This window comes from Eublepharis macularius, chromosome 4 (genome assembly GCF_028583425.1).
Source record: "Eublepharis macularius isolate TG4126 chromosome 4, MPM_Emac_v1.0, whole genome shotgun sequence".
NCBI classification, from domain to species: Eukaryota; Metazoa; Chordata; class Lepidosauria; order Squamata; family Eublepharidae; genus Eublepharis; species Eublepharis macularius.
Window position 1 is genome coordinate 187,803,022 of NC_072793.1, and position 22,813 is coordinate 187,825,834.

A 22,813-nucleotide genomic window follows, 5' to 3' on the forward strand; every position below is an offset into this window, starting at 1 on the left:
TAACGATATTTTTCAGTACAAAAGGAACTGCCTGCAGATTAATTTGCAATTGGTCCTTTACATACGTCTGATCTCTATAATTCTTTCAATTGGCTACTTACTCAGTCATCTAACTACTCTCGCGATATTGCTTCTATGAACGTAACTTTCTATTCTCCTTATTTGGTCACTTCTATCCTTTGCTGACTTTGAGTTTCTCACTCCTTGCTGACTTCTAGCTTCAGAATCGAAAGTTATGGATGCAGGGGAGCGAATATGCTCTTCTTCTTGTACCAATTTCTCCCTTCTCATGAGACAGTAGATCAAAGAATGTGGCCTTATCTTAAGTTTCCTAAGCAACTGAGAAAAGAGAAACATTTTCGGCCTTGGTTATGCTCAGTCTCTCTCTCTCTCCCCGAAAAACAGCTTTCAGCAAAAATTGAACAATGAGTGAAAAAAGAAAAGGGGTGGGGGGTTGCAAAAAGGCACTTTGCACTATTAATTCATTTCTAAGAATATGTGTGTATTGTCAGCTTGTGGCTAGATAAGGCTCTTCCTACAGGTTCCCTTTCAAAAGCAAACAGGAGTCCATTGATTGAATAAGGAAACTTTACTGCAGAAAAGGTCCATTATAGTCCACAGTCCTGAATAGGAGACTCAGGATGGTACACAGTCATTGTTACCAATGAAGGGCAAAGCATGAGGTACAAAGTAACAATACCCATCTGGATTTGCCTCCCCCCACAGTTCTCATAACAACATCTCTCAGTCCTGGGAAGCTGCTCTCCTCCAAGGCCAATGCTTGGTGGAACGGTGTTAGACAAAACAGTCGCCTCCGGTGGGAATGCTGCCTGGGAACTGGTGCACCTGGGAAGAAAGCACTTAAACACTAGAAGCATTAGAAAATGGAGTCAGTACAGTTTAGATATATACTGGACCTGACATTCTGCCCCCCTTAAAACAAATCCCCCCCTGGTTTATATGGGTAGCGAGTATGAAAAGCTTTGGTTAATCTAGGAGCATGAACATGTACAGAATTCACCCACTCATCGTACCCAGAATCAAAGTCCTTCCACCTAATGAGGTAAAAAAGCTGATTCCGTTTGAGTTTAGAGTCCAAAATTTGTTGTACTTCATAGTGTATTTGGTCGTCAATTAAAGTTGGAATGGGTGGAGCTTTGATGTGCCACTTGTCATCGGTAGGAGCTCTCTTTAGAAGACTGACATGGAACGTATCATGAACATGGCGTAAGTTCTTGGGCAAAGTTACAGCAACAGTCACTTTATTGATTATTTTGCGCACAGGGAAAGGTCCCAGGAATTTCAGAGCAAGTTTGCGGCTTGTCTGAGCTAGTTTCAGGTTCTTTGTGGAAATATACACATGATCTCCAGGTTGTAAATCCCATTCGGCCACACGATGGCGATCTGCGTATTTTTTGTAATCCAGTTTGGCTTTTTCAAGATGTTTCTTAATAAGAGTCCATTGTTGCGCTGCCTCCCCCCACCACGAAGATACATCTGGCAGATTAGAGGAATGGACAGGGGGAGCGTCCAACGGGAAGGGGTTGAAGTGAGCTCCATAGACAATTTTGAAAGGGGCCTCTCCAGTTGAAGCGTGTACACTGTTGTTATATGAGAATTCGGCCAGAGGGAGAAGGTCTACCCAATTATCTTGTTGGAAATTAATGTAGCAACGAAGAAACTGTTCTAGTATCTGGTTTGTTTTTTCGGATTGTCCGTCGGTTTGTGGGTGGTGGCTTGAACTGATGCCTTGCTCAATATTCAACATTCTCAAAAGCTCCCGCCAGAAGTTGGCAACGAACTGTCCGCCGCGATCCGAAATCACCTTGGACGGAAAAGAATGTAATTTTACGATGTGTTTTAAAAATAAATCTGCTAGTTTTCGAGCGGTGGGTATAGCAGTACAGGGAATAAAATGAGCTTGTTTGGAGAACAGATCTACCACGACTAAAATGCAATTATGTCCTTTTGAAACAGGTAGATCAGTGATAAAGTCCATAGATATTATTTCCCAAGGTCTGTTGGGTGTTTCCAATGGTTGCAGGAGACCCGGAGGTTTTCCTTTTCTGGTTTTGGCGCTGAGGCAAACGGGGCAGGAGCTAACATATTGGGAAATGTCTTTGCGCATGCCCGGCCACCAGAACTGTCTTTGGATTAGATGCAATGTTTTCAGATACCCATAATGACCAGCAGTGGGAGCATCGTGACAGCGCTGCAAAACCTCCAGCCGGAGGCTGTCCGGGACGTAAAACTTGTTCCCCGCTAGCCAATCCCCCTGTGGGGATTGGACCAGCTTGTTTCGCGGAGCTTTATCCCCCTCCTTTTCCACCTCAGTTTTAAGTTTCGATTTCCACTCCTGGTTGGCTGGGAGGGGCTGTTTGGCTCGACTGCGAGTAGTTACCACGCCCCCAAGTTGCGTAGGCGAGAAGACCGTGTCGACAGTCTCCTCCCGTTTGCTCTTGTGTTGGGGCATGCGCGATAGGGCATCCGCCAAAAAGTTAGTCTTGCCCGGGAGATAATTTAGAGTGAAGTTGAATTTGGAAAAGAATTCCGCCCATCGCAATTGCTTGGCATTCAGTCTGCGTGGGCTTCGGAGGGCCTCCAGATTTTTATGATCTGTCCAAACCTCGAAGGGGTATCGCGCCCCCTCCAGCCAATGTCTCCAATTAGTAAGGGCTGCTTTTACTGCAAAAGCCTCCTTCTCCCACACATTCCAATTCCTTTCCGCCTCTGAAAATTTTCTAGACAAGAACGCACAAGGCCGCAACTTTCCATCCTCCCCCTTCTGCAGTAAAACCCCCCCTATTGCTGTATCGCTGGCGTCGACTTGCACTACGAAAGGGGACTGTTCGTTGGGGTGGGCGAGGATGGGTTCCGTTACAAATTGCTTTTTCAGGCATTCGAAAGCAGTTTGGCAATCGGAGGTCCATTGTAGCTTGGAGGAGGGTTTTTTAGCTTGGTCCCCTTTATTTTTTGTTTTCAACAATTCTGTTAAGGGGAGCGTGATTTGGGCGAAATTTGCTATAAAGTCTCTATAGAAGTTGGCAAAACCCAGGAAGGATTGTAGTTCTTTACGGGTGGTGGGTGTTTGCCATTCTTGAATCGCTTGTATTTTGGTTGGATCCATTTTTAAACCCTCTTGGGAGATGCAATACCCAAGGTAAGTGAGTTCGGTTTTATGGAATTCACATTTGGACAACTTGATGGGTAGTTTATTATTCATCAATGTGGCCAGGACCTTTTGTACCATTTGAATATGTTCTTCCTCTGTGTCTGAATAGATTAAGACATCATCAAGGTACACCACCACCCCTTTGTACAGAAATTCGTGCAGAACTTCGTTTATCATGGACATAAAAACAGACGGGGCTCCCGTCAACCCAAAAGGCATAACTAGGTATTCATATTGTCCGAGGGGCGTATTAAATGCGGTTTTCCATTCATCCCCTGCCTTGATACGGACGTGGAAGTAAGCATCTTTTAAGTCTAATTTTGTAAAGATCTTACCTTGGGCCACGACGTTGAGAAGGTCTCGGATGAGTGGTATAGGATAGGCGTTGTTGGTGGACACTGCGTTAAGTCCTCGAAAGTCCGTGCACAGTCGTAGTCCCCCATCCTTTTTTTTCACGAAAAGAACCGGAGCGGCGTGGGGGCTGTTGGCTGGGCGGATGAACCCTCGTTGGAGGTTGGTGTCGATGAATTTCCGGAGCTCTTCTCGTTCATGGAGACTCATGGGATAGAGTCGTCCTTTGGGCAGTGAGGCTCCGGGTAAAATTTCCACCGCACAGTCCGTTCGTCGGTGCGGGGGTAGAGTATCAGCTTCCTCCTCGGAAAAAGCGTTTAGAAAAGGCCAATACGGTTCGGGTATTTGGTTGATTTCTTCTTGAGTAAGAAGGGCCTTTTCAGTATGAGTTGGATCATTGCCCCAGTTTTGGTTCCAACGGTGATTTTTGCAGTTGGCATGATTAAAGGTGATACATCCTTGTGCCCAGTCTATGTAGGGATTGTGATCACATAGCCACTTGCTGCCTAGAATTAACGGGTATTTGGCAGTGGAGCTGATGACAAAAGACCTCTTTTCCCAATGTTGTCCCATGCCTGTGATCACTGGGATGGTCTCAGTGGTAACGGGGTTCATATTGGTGCCATCCATTTGTTCAAAGATTACTGGATTTTGTAATTCCCGAGTTGGTAAGACTAGTCCATTGACTAAAGCTGGGGCGATGATGTCTCTCGAACAGCCCGAGTCGATAAGGGCTTGCACTCGGATGTGCATTTTTCTCTCTGGGTTGATTAAAGTTACTGGCATGAATAAGATGGACCCAGGCGGCCGGTTCCGTGCAGGGACGGGCTTGGGGCGGATCTGTCGTTTGGGTCCTTTTACGACAGATCCATCTCGTTTCCCGACTGGGGGCTTTCTGGATTGACTTCTGCGTTTGGGGAAGCGGGGTCGTATTCCATAACTTCTTCCGCTTCCAGTCCTCTCTCTGAGGCGGGCCTTTGGGAAGCGCCGCGGCCTCTGTTCGCGCGTGGCGCGGGAATCGGGCGTTGGAGAGTAGGAAATGGAGCAAGGGTTGGGCGCCGTAGTTGAAGCGGAGGTCTTTGCACAGGCCGGTAGGGGCATTGTGCTGCAAAGTGACCGGCTTGTCCGCATTGCAAACACAGCCCTTGTTGCCATCTAGCATCTCTCGCTCCACGGGTGGCGTACCCAGCTCCCCGTCCTCCCTTCTGTAAAGTCAAGGGTCTTCTTTGTCCCGTTTGTTGTTGTTGTTCAACCAAACGGACTTCCAAAATGCGATTTTCAACTTCGCATGCAAGTTGGATCCAACCTAACAACGTAGGGGGATTGTCCTGCATGAGGGCTCTGTCCAAAAGTCTCGGGTTTAGTCCTTGCTTGAACAGAATGATTTTGGTGGACTCCTCACACCTAGGGCATTTGGCGGCCAATTGTCGGAATTTCGTAATATAGTCTCTCGCCGACATACTGCCCTGTTTAAGGGCTTGCAATTCTGTTCGGGCCCTGGTTTCCTCTAAGGGGTCTTCATATTGCGCTCGGATAGCATCCACCAACCCCTGGAGAGTATCGAGTTCCGGGGCCCCGATATTGTATAGTCCTACATACCAGTCCGCTGCTTTGCCTTGTAAGCGGGAGCCGAGATGTTCAATTTGACTGGCCTCGCTGCCGAAGAGGTGTCCCCACCGGTTGAAGAATTGCACCACTTGCACTAAGAAAAATCCCAGTTTGGAGGGATCTCCATCAAAAGTAGCTTCCAGTTTCACCCAACCCATCGGGAGGTCTTGCCTCGGAGCCGGTGCTGGGTAGAAGTCCGTCGGAAGCATCAATGGCACTTGAGGTATGGGGGGACCCGGTTGTGGTAGCGGTGCTGGTTGCGCTGGCGGCGGCCTCACCGGTTGAGCCGGGGGTGGTGCTCTCGGCTGGGCCGGTGGCTGCAGTCGTGGTCGGACAGGCGGCTGCAATCTCGGTCGGGTTTGCGGTGGCAATACAGGAGGTGCTGGCAGTAGCGGTTGAGGTGGAGGTGGCCTGTGCGGCTGTGTAGTGACTGGCCGCTGAGGGATGGGTTGGTGGGGTCGTAGTGGTGTAGGTCCCACCGGTTGGTTCGGAGGTGGTAACACGGGTTGATCAAGTGGCAAACGTATCGGTTGCTGCAACGGGGTTAACTGCGGTCGAAGCGGAAGGGGCCGCAGCGGCGAAGGTCTGATGGGTGGTGGGTCGCGCGGGCTTGCCCCTCCCGACGCCGTGATCCTGGGAAGCAGAGGCTGATCTTGAGGTGCCGGTAGGCCGTCCCTCGGGGTTAGTTGAATGGGGACCGCTTCTTGTGGTTGTTGTGGCAATTCCTCCCCAGGAGGAGCCGGAGGCTCTTCCGTCTGAGTCGGCTGTACCGTCGTTGTAGAAGCAGGAGGGGGTATCACCGTCGTCTCAGTTGGACGGGTTGGTATTTCTTCCCCCTCTCCAGGCCGCTCAGCGGGAGTCTCCTCGGCAGGTGTATCCCCGTCTGATTTAGGGGTTTCCGTTGGAGTCTCTCCGGGTGCCTCAGCTGGAGTATCCCCGCTAGGCGGAATTTCGTCTAATCTAGGGGGTTCCTCGGGCGTTTCCCCCGGTTCTCCAACGTCCTCCACTGGATAGGACATAACGCTTTGGAGGGTGGCTATTTGTACAGCCATTTCTTCAGGTGAAAGCCTCTCTCCTGCCCCCATCGATGAGATTAGGTGGATGGCATGAGCCAGACTTTCCTCCATATCAATCAGTCTAGCTTCCAACTGTTGCATTCGGCTTGGACCCGGTTGCCCCGTAGCGGAATCTCCCTCGGTTGTACTCACCGGGGAAAACGGCCCCCAAGGCGGAGGATCTCCTTGATCGACTCTCGATCTCGCTGCTAAAATTCCTTTGGCTAGACCCGTCACTGCCGAGATCCCGGAATCTACAGCATGGGTGCGACTTTGCATCTGCACCCAACTTTGTTCAGGAACTTCCGTTGGCTCTTTCCATGGGGCAAGTTCCGAATAATCCCAACTCAGGGCGCCGCGGTGGGATGTATTCCCGTCCGTACGTTCGGTCGTCCTGTTCCAAAACAGCCACGGTTGGCTGCTATCCAGCTCAGGGACAGTTCCTAGGCTTCGGCGCCCGTCCATCGAAACTCTAGGATGTAGTCCTCCGGCCCGGCGCTCTCGCGTTTCTCGGGGTCTGGCTCCCCACTCCGACGGGGTGGGTAACGAGATCAAGGGGAGAGCGGTAGCCTTCGGCCTGGTCCCCTCACCACCGAGGTCGATGAGAGGCGGTGTGGAGGTCGAAGCTCCGGCCCCGACCGATACCGATTCTTGAGGTTCTTGGGGTTGCGCTGTTTGACTGTCGGGGGACGCATACGGATCAAACAAGGGATCCTTGTCCGGGACTCCCTTGGATTCCGCTGGGCCCGACTCAGGCATGATTGGTAACAAAATGTCAGCTTGTGGCTAGATAAGGCTCTTCCTACAGGTTCCCTTTCAAAAGCAAACAGGAGTCCATTGATTGAATAAGGAAACTTTACTGCAGAAAAGGTCCATTATAGTCCACAGTCCTGAATAGGAGACTCAGGATGGTACACAGTCATTGTTACCAATGAAGGGCAAAGCATGAGGTACAAAGTAACAATACCCATCTGGATTTGCCTCCCCCCACAGTTCTCATAACAACATCTCTCAGTCCTGGGAAGCTGCTCTCCTCCAAGGCCAATGCTTGGTGGAACGGTGTTAGACAAAACAGTCGCCTCCGGTGGGAATGCTGCCTGGGAACTGGTGCACCTGGGAAGAAAGCACTTAAACACTAGAAGCATTAGAAAATGGAGTCAGTACAGTTTAGATATATACTGGACCTGACATGTATAACAGCACAATCCCCTGGTCGGCCATGACGCTGGCGGAGCTGCACAGGCGGAGCTGCAGCGCCGCTGGGCTTGTTCCTGTGCTAGCCAAGCGCGGGGGCGGCACAGAGCTCCGAAGCAGGAGTGGCGAAAACACAGTAGGCGAAGCCGTGGCAAGGGGCCCAGGGAGAGCTGCCACTGGGCGGTGGGGCTATCTGACAGCTGTGGGAGAGTGACAGGAACAAGGCTTTCCTGGCAGGCTGCCCAGGAGCCCTTCCTGAGCCAGGCAGCCAAAGACAAGGAGGGATGTGGGCATGGCCAGACACGCTGCGGGCAGCTGGATGCCAGGAAGGTCGACCAGGCACCCCTTGTGATCGCCAGACGGACAGGCCCTTGGCAGCTGCGGGCACACAGCCCCTGCAGCACTGGAGGTATGGGGAGAAGGGGGGAGCGGGGAAGGGCAGGTCGGGGTTAGGCCGCGTAAGCCACCCCAACAGCCGCTCCCCAAACCACTGCCCTCGCACCTCGTCTTTGCAGCACCTACTGCCTCACCCACCCCTGGCATCCACTGCATGCTGGCACATCTCCCTGGTGCCCTCAGGGGCACCAAAAGATGGCAAGTGGGCGGCCAGCAGATGTGGTGCGATGACCATGGCATTGCACTGGCCGCCAGGCCATGTGCCAGCACAGAGGCCGGAGAGAGACACTCTGATAGGATGGTCAAGCGCAATCTTGGGTCAGCTGGTAGCCAGTTGTGGCAGCACAAGCTAGGTGCTGGTTGGTGGTATGGCTGCAGAGGGCAGGTTGCCCGGTCCAGGGGGGTTCCCCCGGGGAACTGCACTGAGATGCAGCAGGGCCACAGAGGGTGTGTTCGGCCTCCGGACATTTGCCACATCGGCCAGCCTCCCCCTCCTAGGGTGCAGCAGCCCAGGACGTGTCGAGCAATGGCAGGGCATGGAGACCCCCGCCAGTTCCCCATAGGCCAGAAATAGCAGGGCCTAGTGGCCCACCCACCACCCCGCCCATGGGCCTCAGACCCGCCCACCACTGAGGCCGAGAGATTGGCCTGGCCCCACCCCAAATAGTAAGGAAAGCACGCGGGCACTCGTGCCAGACAACTGGATCTTTATTGTGGCTAACAGTAATCAGGGGCTGTCCAGTGGGTCTGGGTCTGGGGGGTGAAGGGGTGCCTCGAGAACAAGCGCTCCTCCCGTTTCCTTCCCACACTCGTGTGTGGGCCCTCCTGCTCACGCTTGTCGGGCCCAAACATGGCATCCTCATGACAGAGGAGATTCTCCTCGTCTCCTAGGCTGGAGTCAAGGATTGCCTGGCAATGGCGCAGTGCATCCACTCTGTCCGGGTACGGTTCGGCCAGGTCCAGCGGGTGCGCCACCCTCTCAGCCTTGGCAGTGAGCGTGGGGTCCCTTGAGTTCTTCTCCAGCAGGAGTGCCTCTATGTGCTCTGCCCACTCCTTGCACCACCCGTCTCCTGCCACGCCGCTACCTCATGCCCCGAAGCACGCACTCACTGTCCATGAGTGTATGGGGTGGGCTGGGCCAGGGGTGGGGTCAGGAAGGGATGGTGGCAGTCCTTTCCAGGCCCTCCCACAGGGCAGGTATTGAAGTTGCTAGTAGTTGACTGTGGCTGCTTCAATCCCCTTCCTTCCACTCACAGATCCCCTAGGCCGGTCGCTGTCCTGCCCCACGCTGCTGGCCGCTGCTGCTCCCTTCCAGGTGCCAGAGATCCTGGACCCCCCTCCCATCCCTCAGGTATGGGCCCCTCGAGAGTGATGGGTTGGGATGGGGCCTGGCCAGTAAGCTGTGAGGGAGGAAAGGGGTTTGAGGCCGCCAGGCATCCCCTTGGGACTCGGGCCTGCCTAATGCAGGGGGCGGGGCCGTGGGTATGCCAGGTGACGTGCCAGGGCAGATGAGGCCCACGGCCAAGGTCACCGCCGGCCTTGGGAAGTCCCTGGTGGCCCAAAGCCCCAGGCCAGGGCTGCTCATCAGCCCCCCTGGCCCCAAGGTGCAAGGTGCAAGCGGGCACCTAGAGGCTACCCAGTCCACTCTCTCCGCCCCCCCTCCCCTCTGGGGTGTGGGGCCGCAGCCCCGCTCCCGACGCCTCTGTCCCCCAGCCAGAGGAGCCGACCCTCAGGGACCACTCCCCTCAGCCCGGTGACTGAGGAGGCCCCCACGCCTCTGGCTGGCCCCAGCCCCCCACCTGCTCCTGCACAGGGTGGACGCAGGGCCCACTTCATCACATGGAGCGCCCCAAAACAGGGCAACCACAGCATGAAGGTGCAGCAAATTCAGGGGGGTCGTAGTGAATTGCTTTATTATACACCAGCCACCATGGACCCCAGGCCATTCAGTCTCAGCACCAGGGGGCAGGTGCTGCCCAGCTGCCCCCCCCCAGCAGGCCTCACCCTCTCCTGGAAGGAGGGGTGGCGGCCAACCGTGCTAGTGTGGCCAGCACCGAGAGTCCCCTGGCCCTACTCCTGACAGGGGGCAGGCCCCGGGGGGGGGGGCTCAGAGGGGGCAAGTGGTGTGGCCAGAGGAAGCTTTGCAACCACCGCCTCCAGGTGGGCCTTGGTGCGCATCTACCATGCACAAATCTCCGCTGCCACTTCATCCATCGTGGCCATGAACTCCCACACCAGGGTCTTGGCTGCTTCCTAGGCATGGTGCATGTCCAAGCGATCCCTCTCGGTCGCTGCCCACATCGTGGTGAGAGGACAGGGGAGTCGCTGGCCGGGCCTGGGCCTCTGCACCCGGGGGCCAGGTAGAGTGCCTCCGAACGCCACCTCCCCCTCCTAGCTGGAGCCAGGGTCACCCTGTGCGGTGGAGCTCGGCCCTGCGTTTTGGGGGGCTGCTGTGCCTCGGCCTGGATCCCTCATCCCCTCCTCCTCTGTCTCCAAAAGGGCCTCAGGGCCGCCCCCGGTCTCTTGTGTGGTAGCCAGCTCCAGCGACTGCAGCGGTCTGTCTGGAGGGTGTCAGGTTGCGCAACTGGTCAATGACATCACCTGCTATCTCCAGCCTCAAGGACCCTGAGGGAGAGAAACAGGGCAGCGACTGCTGAGCACGCTGACAGCAGCATGCCCCAGTCCACAGCCCCCCACCAGTCACCCCCTGCCACCCACAAACCACTGACACACCTGCTGATGGCTGCCCCCCCCCCAGATATATCCTCTTGTATGGGGCACTCTTGCAGCCATCAGGGCGCCTGCCTAGGGGCAAGAAATGGCCTCACCCCACCAATTTTCCCTGGTGGTCACCCCGCTCCCACCTACTGGCGTCCAAGGCCGCCATCGCGGACAGTACAGGCACTGGCTCTTCTTCATCCACTGGCCTGGGACCTGGAGACAATTACACTGCCGTGTTCCTTTAGTACCCCTGGGGTGCAAGTCCTCTGGCCCTGAGGACCTGATTTCATTCAAAGAAGCCAGGTGTTGACGTACCACCCCAACGTCTATCCTAGGCTGCAATTCCGTTTCTTCCTTACTTGTTCTCCTTGCAAGCGAAGACCAAGGCAAAGGAGGAACTGAGCAGTTCTGCCCTCTCTTTACCTCCTGTTAAAACCTCACCTTCCTCTCCCCGCAGTGGGCCCAACACTAACCCTTATTCATTTTCCTGCTCTGAACCTAACCAAAGAACCCTTTTTTGTTGTGTTTAGCATCTCTTGCTAGCCGGAGCTTATATTGAGCTTAGCCAGCATTTCTAATACTCTCTGTACAGGTGCTGGCGAGTTGTTTATATTCAACTGTGGCTATACAGCCCTCCTTCCACTTCTTAAATGTGTCTTTTTTAAAAACTTTTAAAAAACTTTCAGACCTTTAGAAATCTGTTTATGGAGCCACCCTGGCCTCTTCAGGTTCTTTCCAATTTTTTTTACCCATCAGAATTGGTGGTGATTGTGTCTTCAATATCTCGCTTTTAAGAAACTCCCCCCGCCCCTCTTGAACTCCCTTCTCCCTGAGTTTTTCGGACCATGGGATTCTCCCCAGCAGGACTTGGAGCTTGTTGGAATTAGCTTTTCTAAAGTCCATCCTGTGCGTCTGACGATGTTCCGCTTTTCCCTTACCCAAGATCTTAAACTCCAGAATTACATGGCCGCTGCTACCCAGGGTGCCCTCTACTTTCGCCTCATCAACCAGTTCTTCCCTGTGGGTGAGAATCAAGTCCAAGATGGCAGAGCCCCTTCTTTCCTTCTCCGCTTTCTGGAAGAGGAAGTTGTCAGCAAGACAAGGCAGGAATTCATTACTTTTATTGCCATACTAGCAACAAAGCCCGTTGTGGGGAAAAATACAACGGGCCCTAGAAAGGGGAAAGCGGACAGGCAGGCATTCCCTCCTCCTCCTCCGTCACTGATCCTGGCCAGCGAAGGAGGGCGTGGGCATCGCCACCTGCTCCACGCATGATCTCAGCCACATGAAGGGGGATGGGCTTTGATACCTGCCCCACACCTGATACAGGCAAGGTAAAGGGGGGGGCAGGCATTGTGATCTGCTCCATTCCTGAGCCCAGCTGGGTGAAGGGGAAACAGGCATTGCCTCCTGCTCCACGCCTGATCTTGGTGAATGGGTGGAGGGTGTCAGGTCTGTTGCCCACAGTCCCTCCATCCTCTTTTTGAATTGCATTCATTCTCTGCATGTATGTGTGTGTGTGGGGGGGGTGCTGTTTCTCACACAGGCCGCTCAGCTCCTGGGAAGACAGCACGCTTATCTCGGAGGGCTCGCCACAGCGGCCTTGGGACGCTCCAGTCCACTCTCCCACTGACTATGCCCAGCTGGTCAGGCATAGAGGGTGGGGGGCTTACAGGGAGGGACTGGAACTGCTGTGTAGCAAGTGTTTCATACGTCATTCTCAACAAGAGCTCTGTGTACAGCCAGACGCTATTATTGCTTCTGTGTATTCTATGAACATGTATACGCTATAGTTTGCTTTCTCAATAAAAAACCTTGACTCAAGAGAGCTTGGATTTCTTGCTGCAAGGGGGGAAGTCAGCTTCCACGTATCTTGTTCTCCATAGACTGACAGGGGGCTTTGCTACCTGCTCCACACCTGATACAGGCTGGGTAAAGGGGGGGTGGCATTGGCACCTGCTCCACTCCTAATCGCAGACAGGTGAAGGGGAAACGGGCATTGCCTCCTGCTCCACGCCTGATTGCAGATTGGTGAAGGGAGTGAATATGGCTGCCTGCTCAGTGCCTTATTCTGGTAGGTTGAAGGGAGTGAGTATTACCACCTGCTCCGCTCCTTCTCCCAGCTGGGTGAAGAAGGGCATTACCTCCTGGTCTGCACCTGATCCCAGCCAGGTGAAGGTACGAGGCAGGCATTGCCACCTGCTCCACTCCTAATCACAACTGGGTTATGGCAGGGGGGTAGGCATTGCCACCTGCTCCGCTTCTGATCCCAGCTGATGGAAGTGGGAGTGGACATTCCTATCTGCTCTGCTTCTAATAACAGCTATGTTAAGACAGGCGGTGGGCACTGCTACCTGCTCCACTTTCTAATACCAGCTGTGTTAAGGCGGGGGGGGGGGGGTGAGCATTGCCACCTGCTCCATTCCTAATACTAGCTGGCTTAAGACGGCAGTGGGCATGAACAACTACTCAGTGACTTATTCCAGTAGATTGAAGGGGGTGGGTATTCCCACCTGCTGCACTCCTTATCCTAGCTGGGAAGGGAAGAAGGGTATTGCCTCCTGCTCTGAGCCTGATCCCAGCCAGGTGAAAATATGGAGTGGGCATTGCCACCTGCTTCACTCCTGATCCCAACAGGGTGATGGCTGGGCGTGCACTGCTACCTGCTCTGCTCCTGATCCCATCTGGGTGAAGGGGGGGCGAGCATTTCCACTTGTTCTGCTACTAATACCAACTGGGTTATGGTGGGGTGTGGGCATTGCCATCCGCTCCGATACTACTACCATCTGTGTTAAGGTGAGGGATGGGCATTGCCACCTACTCTGCTCCTAATGCCAGATGGGTGAAGATGTGGATATTACCACTTGCTCTGCTCTTGATTCTGGCAGGTTGAAGGGGTATGGGCATTGCTACCTGCTTAGCACCTGATCCCAGCCAGCTGAAGTGGGGCGGGCATTGCCTTCTGCTATTCCTGATCTCAGCTGGGTGAAGAGGAGTGGGCACTGCCACCCGCTCCACTCCTAATACCTGCTGTATTATTGCGGGGGCAAGGCACTGCCACCTGCTCCACTCCTGATACCAGCTGGGTTAAGGCGGGGGGTGGGCATTCCCATCCGGTTATCTCCTAATATCAGCTGGATTAAGGTGGGGGTGGGAATTGCTAGGGTGGGCATTGTCACCTGCTCTGCTTCTAATACCAACTGGTTAAGGCTGGGGTGGCCATTGCCACCTGCTTCACTCCTGAACCCTGGCTGTGGGGGGGAGGGCATTGCCACCTTCTCTGCTTCTAATACCAGCTGGGTTAAGGTGGTGGGTGGGCATTTCCACCTGCTCTGCTTCTAATACTAGCTGGTTGAAGGCGGGGATGGGGCAGACATTGCCACCTGCTCTGATCCTGGTCCAAAATGGCTGAAGGGGAGCAGGCATTGACACCTTCCTCACACCTAATACCAGCTAGGTGAAGGCGGGGGGAGGGCATTGCCACCTGCTCCACTCCTGATCCAAACTGGTTGAAGGGGGTGGGAATTGCCACCTGTTCTGCTCCTAATACCAGCTGGGTGAAGATGGGGACGGGCATTGCCACCTGCTCCACTCCTGATCCCAGACGGCTGAAGGGTGAAGACAGGGGGTGGGTATTGCCACCTGCTCCGCTCCTAATACCAGCTGGGTTAAGGCATTGGATGGGAATTGCCACCTTCTCTGCTCCTAATACCAGCTGGGTTAAGGCAGGGGTGGGCATTGGTACCTGTTCCACTCCTAATATTAGCTGGGTTAAGGTGTGTGTGGGGGGGGGGGTGAGTATTGCCACTTGCTCTGCTCCTAACACCAGCTGGGTGAAAGCAGGGGGCTGGTATTGTCACCTATTCCCCTCCCGATCCCGGCCTGGCCTTCCTGCCACAACACATTTTCTGGAGGGACATGGTGCCTTGCTTGGGCTTCCCTCCACGGCAGTGCCCTCTGGTGGTGCACCAGGGTATAAAGTGAGTTGTCTGAAACACGCTTACTCAATTATATAGTAGGATTCTGGGCATGGAGCAGCGGGCACTGGGGCAGTCGTGGGGGGGGGAGTAGTTGTGAATTTCCTGCATTGTGCAGGGGATTGGACTTGATGACCCTAGAGGTCCCTTCCAGCCCTATGACTTTATGAGTCTATGTTTTTAGCAGAGTTTGACATCCAGCAGGTATCAGGAACGCTCCCACTCATCTACCTTTCCACAAACGATGCAAAACCAAATTATTCAAAAAGGCTTTTATATTGTTGGGAGGGGCTCTCAGATGCTTCAGTAATGTGTTAAGCTCATGTGCTGTTTGTGAACAATAGCTTTGCCAAATATTGCCCCAAACCTGCGATGCTTTGGCAGTTCAAAGTCCAAGAAAAGAACCAAAATTTTCCACTAAATGCCTTACATTTACAGATGCCTTACAGATGAGGACTGCAGGGGCTGCAATATTCCCACTGCAGACGAGTGTGTGCAAAACAAAACAAGAGAGCCAGAAATCACTTTATGGTAAAGTGGCTTCCAGAACTGAGAACCAAATCCAGGAAGCAAAATCATGGTGACACCCTCCCACAAAAAAGTTTGTGTGTTTCCTTTCAGAATGATAAAATCAAAGAATTGGAATTGGATGGCCTTACACACCATCTAGTCCAGCCCCTTCCCAATGCAAGAACAGTCTCAAGCATCCCCAACAAGTATTCGTCCAGCTGCTCCTTGAAGACTGCCACTGGGGGAGAACCCGGCATACCCCAAGGCAGCCGGTTCCATTGCTGGATTACTCTTAACATGAAGAAGTTTCTCCTAACATCCAGCTGGTACCTTCCCTCCTCTAGTTTAAACCCATTGTTTCAAGTCCTAGCCTCTGCCGCCCTCCTCTCCCCTAAGTGACAGCCTTTTAAATGTTTCAAGAGAGCAATCTTGTCTCCCCTCAGGCTCCTCTTCTCCAAAGTGAATGTTCCCAGATCCCTCAAGTTTTCCTCGTAGGGCTTGGTCTCCCCGCCCCTGATCATCCTGGTTGCTCTCCTCTGCACCTGTTCTAGTTGTCCACATCCTTTTTGAAGTGAGGCCTCCAGAATTGTACACAATAATTCACGTATGGCCTGACCAACATGTTGCATAGTTGGACAATGATAGCAACAGTTTGTACGTATTTGGGCCCAGATCAATACCGTGGATCTTGTTGTGTTGCAAGAGTCTCCAGTGCAATCACAAACAATAGAGAGAAAAGACACCCCTGTCTCGTCCCTCTGGATAGATTTATCTCTTCCGATGTTTTGCAGTTTATGTTAGCTTGTGCTTGTTATATTAGCTTGTGCTTGTGAATAAATTGCCTTGATCGTTCTGGTGAATTTTTGACCAAAACCCATAAATTGTAGTAGAATTTAGATAGTCAGTTTCCAAAGAGTCGAAAGCTTTCTTTACATCTAGAGATAGTAGTAAGGTATCATGCTTTAAGTGTTTGCTAGATTCTAATACATTTAAGGTTTTAAAGATGTTATCAATAATGTCTCGACCTGTGATAAAACCAGATTGGTCATGATGAATATATAGACCTATAAATTTATTAAGGTGTTTGGTTAGAATCAATGTAAAGATTTTATAGTCCTTATTAAGCAGGGATATTGGTCTATAAGAGGCTGGTAATTGTTTTCCCCCTTGCTTAGGAATTAATATTATTAAATTATTATTCCAGGACAGAGGTAATAATACCTGTATCTAGAATCCGAATACATGTGTCTGTTAAGAGTTGTGCAATTTTACTGTAAATTTTTTTAATAGAATTCCGAAGGAAACCCGTCTGGTCCTGCTAATTTGTTGTTTTTCAGATTGTGAATGACTTCTTAGGTTTCTTCTAATGTAACTGGTTTGTCCAAAAATTGTCGATGTGATTCCTCTATTCTCTTAATATGTTTATGTGATTGCAGAAACTCAAGAGTTGTGTGTTTGCTTGGGCTTTTAGAAGTATATAATTTACTGTAAAATTGCTTAAATATATTAAGTATATCTGCTGTTTTGTTATGCGATCGGCCATGTGTGTTGTTATGAGCCTCGGCCTAGTGGGCCTAGTGGCTCTGGGGAAGCCTGCAAGGCCTACATTTCCCAGGTTCCCTTTGGCCCCTGTGATTGGGTAAGAGGGGATTCTGAGGGGAGAATTGCACCAATAGGAAAGGAGGGAGATGGTTCCTGAGAGAAGAGATAAAAGGCCTCATCACAGGGGGAGGGGGTTCACTTCTAGGGAGCACAGCTGAGGAGAGGCTGCTGCAGACGGAGTGTTCCCTCCTCCAGAAGCGGTGAGACAGTTGGAAGCTAGTCACCAGAGGACAGTTAAGAGCAGTCTAGTTAGACGCATTAGGGTATTTTAGTTTTGTTTGTTCACCAACCTTTACTATTTTCTTTAATCTACCAAGTTTAAGAACCGTTATTAATAAACCTTTTAAATAAAGTTCTTTATTATTCTGCCTGGGTCCTCATGCCTCATTTGGTCATGTACTAAATCAAACCTACTGGGAAAGAATCAACAAAAGGTGTTAGTGGGGTGCTCTGGGCCCTTCTTTTGGAAACCTGTACCAGAGTGGTGGCGGCCTACAGACAGCTACCCTGGGCACCAGCAGCTGTGACATGTAGCTTGTATTGTTGTAATCGTTTTAGATGATTTCTTATTATTCATATCATCCGCGAACAGACTCAGTTTGTATGTATTTGGGCCCAGATCAATACCGTGGATCTTGATGTGTTCCCTTATGCTTGTTGCAAGAGTCTCCAGTGCAATCACAAACAATAGAGGAGAGAAAAGACATCCCTGTCTCGTCCCTCTGGATAGATTTATCTCTTACGATGTTTTGGAGTTTATGTTTATATTAGCTTGTGCTTGTGAATAAATTGCCTTGATCGTTCTGGTGAATTTTTGACCAAAACCCATAAATTGTAGTAGAGTGTAGATAGTCAGTTTCCAAAGAGTCGAAAGCTTTCTCTACATCTAGAGAGAGTAGTAAGGTATCATGCTTTAAGTGTTTGCTAGATTCTAATACATTTAAGATTTTAAAGATGTTATCGATAATGTCTCGACCTGCGATAAAACCAGATTGGTCATGATGAATATATAGACCTATAAATTTATTAAGGTGTTTGGTTAGAATCTCAAGGGCAGGGAAGAAAACGTTTGGAACGAACCTGGAGAACTTCATCAGGAGAGCTTTAAACTGATGCCGCAAGGGGAAGGGGACGATCGACATGGCGACTTCAATGATGAAGTGAACACAGCGGGGACCCACCTGGGTAGGAATGGTCAAACAAAGGTACAAGGCTACAAGTGCCTATATACCAATGCCCAAAGTATGGGCAATAAGAAGGAAGAGCTTGAGCTTCTATTGCGAACAAAGGGCTACGATATAGTAGGAATTACTGAGACTTGGTGGGTTGATTCCCATGACTGGAATGGGCTAGTGGATGGGTATGAGTTGTTCAAGACAAACCGGAAGTGTAGAAGAGGAGGTGGAGTGGCGTTGTATGTGAAGAGAAGGCTTGATTGTCAAGAAGTTATGGAGAATGGGGCGGTCAGCCCAGTGGAAAGTATATGGGTAGAAATAAGGGGAGGAAGGACAAAGGGTATTATTGTTGGAGTCTGCTACAGACCACCTGACCAGCGAGAAGAAATGGATGCTGCCCTCTTTGAACAGATTGGTAGAGTATCCAGACATCAGAACCTTGTAATTATGGGTGACTTCAACTTCCCCGATGTGTGCTGGGAGACAGGCTCAGCAAAGCGTCATGAATCATGCAATTTCCTGACCTGCCTGGCCGATAACTTCGTTTTTCAAAAGGTGGGGGAAGCTACAAGGGGTTCAGCCATACTAGACTTGATATTAACCAACAAGGAAGAATTGGTAGATGAGATGAAGGTGTTGGGGGCCTTAGGGGGAAGTGACCATGTCCTTCTTGAATTCCAGTTGCTATGGGGAGCCAAGGAAGTTCGTAGCCAGACTCGTAGGTTAGATTTTCGTAGGGCCAACTTCGATGAACTCAGAGGCTTGATGAGAGTCATTCCGTGGGGGAGTGTGCTGGAAGGGAAAGGAGCGAGTGAAGGGTGGGCCATTCTCAAACGCGAGCTTTTGCAAGCTCAAGCCCTCACTATCAGCAAGACGGAAACATGGTAAGGGCTCCAAGAAACCGATGTGGATGCACAGAGAGCTCCAGAATAAGCTAAGGGAGAAAAAGGAAATGTTCAGGAAATGGAGAGAAGGACAGACCTCTAAAGAGGAGTATATGAGGGTTACCAGGTACTGCAGATCAGCCATCAGAGAGGCCAAAGCTCAGTACCAGCAGGGTCTGGCCAGGAGGGCTCGCTACAATAAGAAAAACTTCTACAGATATGTGAGAAGCAAACACAAGGTAAAAGAGGCAGTTGGACCGCTGTTGGGAGTAGATGGAGAAACTCTGATGCAGGGCAGAGAAATAGCAGACAGGCTTAATGACTTTTTTGCCTCTGTTTTCTCCCTGAAGAACTCAGGCACATCTAGAGATAGTAGAAAATGTGGCAGGACACCTGAGTGGCTAATTGACATTGACAGAGAGGTTGTGGAGAGGCATCTGGCTGCACTGGATGAATACAAATCCCCTGGGCCGGATGGGGTGCACCCAAGAGTGCTAAAAGAACTTTCCAGAGAACTTGCAGAACCCCTGTCCGTCATCTTCAAGGCCTCCTGGAGGACTGGGGATGTGCCACAAGATTGGAGAAGAGCGAATGTTATCCCAATCTTTAAGAAAGGGAGGAAGGATGACCCGGGAAACTACAGGCCAGTCAGTCTGACTTCTGTTGCTGGGAAGATATTAAAACAGATTTTAAAGGGATCAATCTGTAAGCATCTGAAGGACCGCTCAGTGATCCGGGGAAGTCAGCATGGTTTTGTTCCTAACAGATCTTGCCAGACCAACCTGGTTTCCTTTGATCGAGTGACCAGCTTACTGGATCGGGGGAACTCTGTTGACGTGATTTATCTGGATTTCAGTAAAGCTTTTGATAAGGTCCCCATGACATTCTGATGGGTAAACTAGAAGACTGTGGAGTAGACTATAGGACAGTTCGGTGGATAGGGAACTGGTTGGAGGACCACACTCAAAGAGTGGTGGTCAACGGTGTTTCATCAGATTGGAGGGAGGTGTCCAGTGGGGTGCCGCAGGGCTCGGTTTTGGGCCCGGTACTTTTCAATATTTTTATCAATGATCTGGATGAAGGAGTGGAAGGGCTGCTCATTAAATTTGCTGATGATACCAAATTGGGAGCGGTAGCAAACACCCAAGCAGACAGAATTAAAATTCAACAAGACCTGAATACTCTGGAGAAGTGGGCAGCTGTGAATAGGATGCAATTCAACAAAGACAAGTGCACAGTATTACATCTGGGCCACAAATACTGGATGGGGGATACACTTCTGGGCAGTAGTATATGTGAAAGGGATCTTGGGGTAAGAGTGAACTGTAAACTGAATATGAGCAGTCAGTGTGATGTGGTGGCAAAAAAGGCTAATTCAATCCTGCGTTGTAGCAAAGGGGCCATAGCATCGAAATCGCAGGAGGTCATAGCCCCTCTCTATACTGCCTTGGTCAGGCCACACCTGGAGTATTGTGTGCAGTTCTGGAGGCCTCACTTCAAAAAGGATGTGGACAAAATCGAGAGGGTGCAGAGGAGAGCAACCAAGATGATCGGGGTCTGTAGACTGAGTCCTATGAGGAAAGGCCTTGGGAATGTTTAGTTTGGAGAAGAGGAGGTCAAGGGGGGACATGATTGGTCTCTTTAAATATTTGAAAGGCTGTCATTTGGAGGAGGGCAAGGAGCTGTTCCAGTTGGCAGCAGAGGGTAGGACGCGAAGCAATGGGCTAAAACTACATGCACAAAGGTACAGGCTGGATATTAGGGAAAACTTTTTCACGGTCAGAGTAGTTCAAAAGTGGAATCAGCTGCCTAGGGAGGTGGTGAGCTCCCCCTCACTGGCAGTTTTCAAGAAGAGGCTGGATGAATACTTGTCAGAGATGCTTTAGGCTGATGCTGGACTGGGCAGGGGGTTGGACTAGATGGTCTGTATGGCCCCTTTCCAACTCTATGATTCTATGATTCTATGACTGAACACAGACATGACACCTACTTTTAGGTATGCAGGTTATACTTCCCTCTATTAAAAATCTAACATCAGAAATATATATACCAAGTGTCAAACCAATCGGGAAAAGATTATGGTGGGCTGAAAAGCTTGGATGTGAAATAAAAGATTTCCTAAATCCTGAGAACCTTCAGAAATATATTTCATTACTTAACAATGTCAATACATATGAGGACCCGTTACTTGTATACCAGAATTTAACTCAGGAACTGACTGCCATGTTAACAGTATCCCCGGTAGTTGATCCTAGACAAACCTGTAGCAGATCCAAACCCTGGTTTGACAAAGAATGTGTTCTCATCTGACGAAGACAATTGTGATTCTTGAAAGCTTATGCTACAATAAAGTTGGTTAGTCTTAAAGGTGCTACTGGACTCTTTTTGATTTTGCTGCTACAGACTAATACGGCTAACTCCTCTGCATCTCATTAAAAAGGAGATGAATTCCTTATATACGCTATCCCTAGCCAAAAATCAAGAAAGAAGTGCTGAGGCCCGAACTATGCTCCTAGAGAAGAAAAAATGTTATGAAAGAACTATACAACAGAAAAAGAAAGAACACACTAGGAAATCATGGGAGGCTCTTATACAGGCAGTGATACAAAAGAATTCTACTCTTTTTTGGAGGCTCATATGTGACATAGATCCAGAGGAGTTAGCCGTGTTAGTCTGTAGTAGCAAAATCAAAAAGAGTCCAGTAGCACCTTTAAGACTAACCAATTTTATTGTAGCATAAGCTTTTGAGAATCACAGTTCTCTTCGTATTGTCGAAGGCTTTCACGGCCGGAGAACGATGGTTGTTGTGGGTTTTCCGGGCTGTATTGTCGTGGTCTTGGCATTGTAGTTCCTGACGTTTCGCCAGCAGCTGTGGCTGGCATCTTCAGAGGTGTAGCACCAAAAGACAGGGATCTCTCAGTGTCACAGTGTGCTACACCTCTGTGCTACAACTTTTGGTGCTACACCTCTGAAGATGCCAGCCACAGCTGCTGGCGAAACGTCAGGAACTACAATGCCAAGACCACGGCAATACAGCCCGGAAAACCCACAGCAACCACAGTTCTCTTCGTCAGATGCATGGAGGGCCAACAGAAACTGGTCAAATATAGAGGAGGGGAGGGGAGGAGGAAAGGGGAGATGCAAACAGCTCCTTTTGATGTGGGGATCAGTTTGCTTCTGTAAAGGTTCAAAGGAGTTAGCCGTGTTAGTCTGTAGTAGCAAAACCAAAAAGAGTCCAGCAGCAGAGTCCCCCCCCCTCCTCTATATCTGACCAGTTTCTGTTGGCCCTCCATGCATCTGACGAAGAGAACTGCGGTTCTCGAAAGCTTATGCTACAATAAAATTGGTTAGTCTTAAAGGTGCTACTGGACTCTTTTTGATTTTCATATGTGACAGAAAGCCTAAATCCTCCTCACCTTTAGATTTGCATATTTCTCCAGGTAGATGGTCCTCCTTCTTTCAGAGGTTGTATGAGGATCACCACCAGGATACCAACCCAGAAGTCTTAGAATCTTATCCTTTATGGCCCCCAGTTAGAGCACAGGAAATAAAAGCACGTATTGCAAGACTAAAAAATGGGAAGGCTCTGGGTTCAGATGGCATCCCAACTGAAGTTCTAAAAGAAAAGTCAGATGGGTGGGCCCGGTTTTTAGCCGTACTATTCATGTACATTGATAATTCTGGCCATATTCCAAACCAATGGAGAACTGCAATTGTAGTCCCTATCTCTAAAGGGGGGGGGGTGATTCTGCTAATTATAGACCTATCAGCCTTCTAAACATTATCAGTAAATTGTATGCAAGACACTTATTGGACAAGCAAGAAACATGGTTGGAGCAAGAAGAGATTATACCCAAAGAACAAGCTAGCTTTAGAGCAGAAAGATCAACTTTTGAGCATTGTCTGATTTTTCGACACTTAACTGAAAAATAAAAATAGTAAGAGCCCCGTGGCACAAAGTGGTAAGCTGCAATACTGCAGCCCAAGCTCTGCTCACGACCTGAGTTCGATCCTGGCAGAAGCCGGGTTCAAATAGCCAGCTCAAGGCTGACTCAGCCTTCCATCCTGCCGAGGCCGGTCAAATGAGTACCCAGTTCCCTGGGGGTATAGATGACTGGGGAAGGCAATGGCAAAGCACCCTGTAAAAAGTCTGCCAAGAAAACATTGT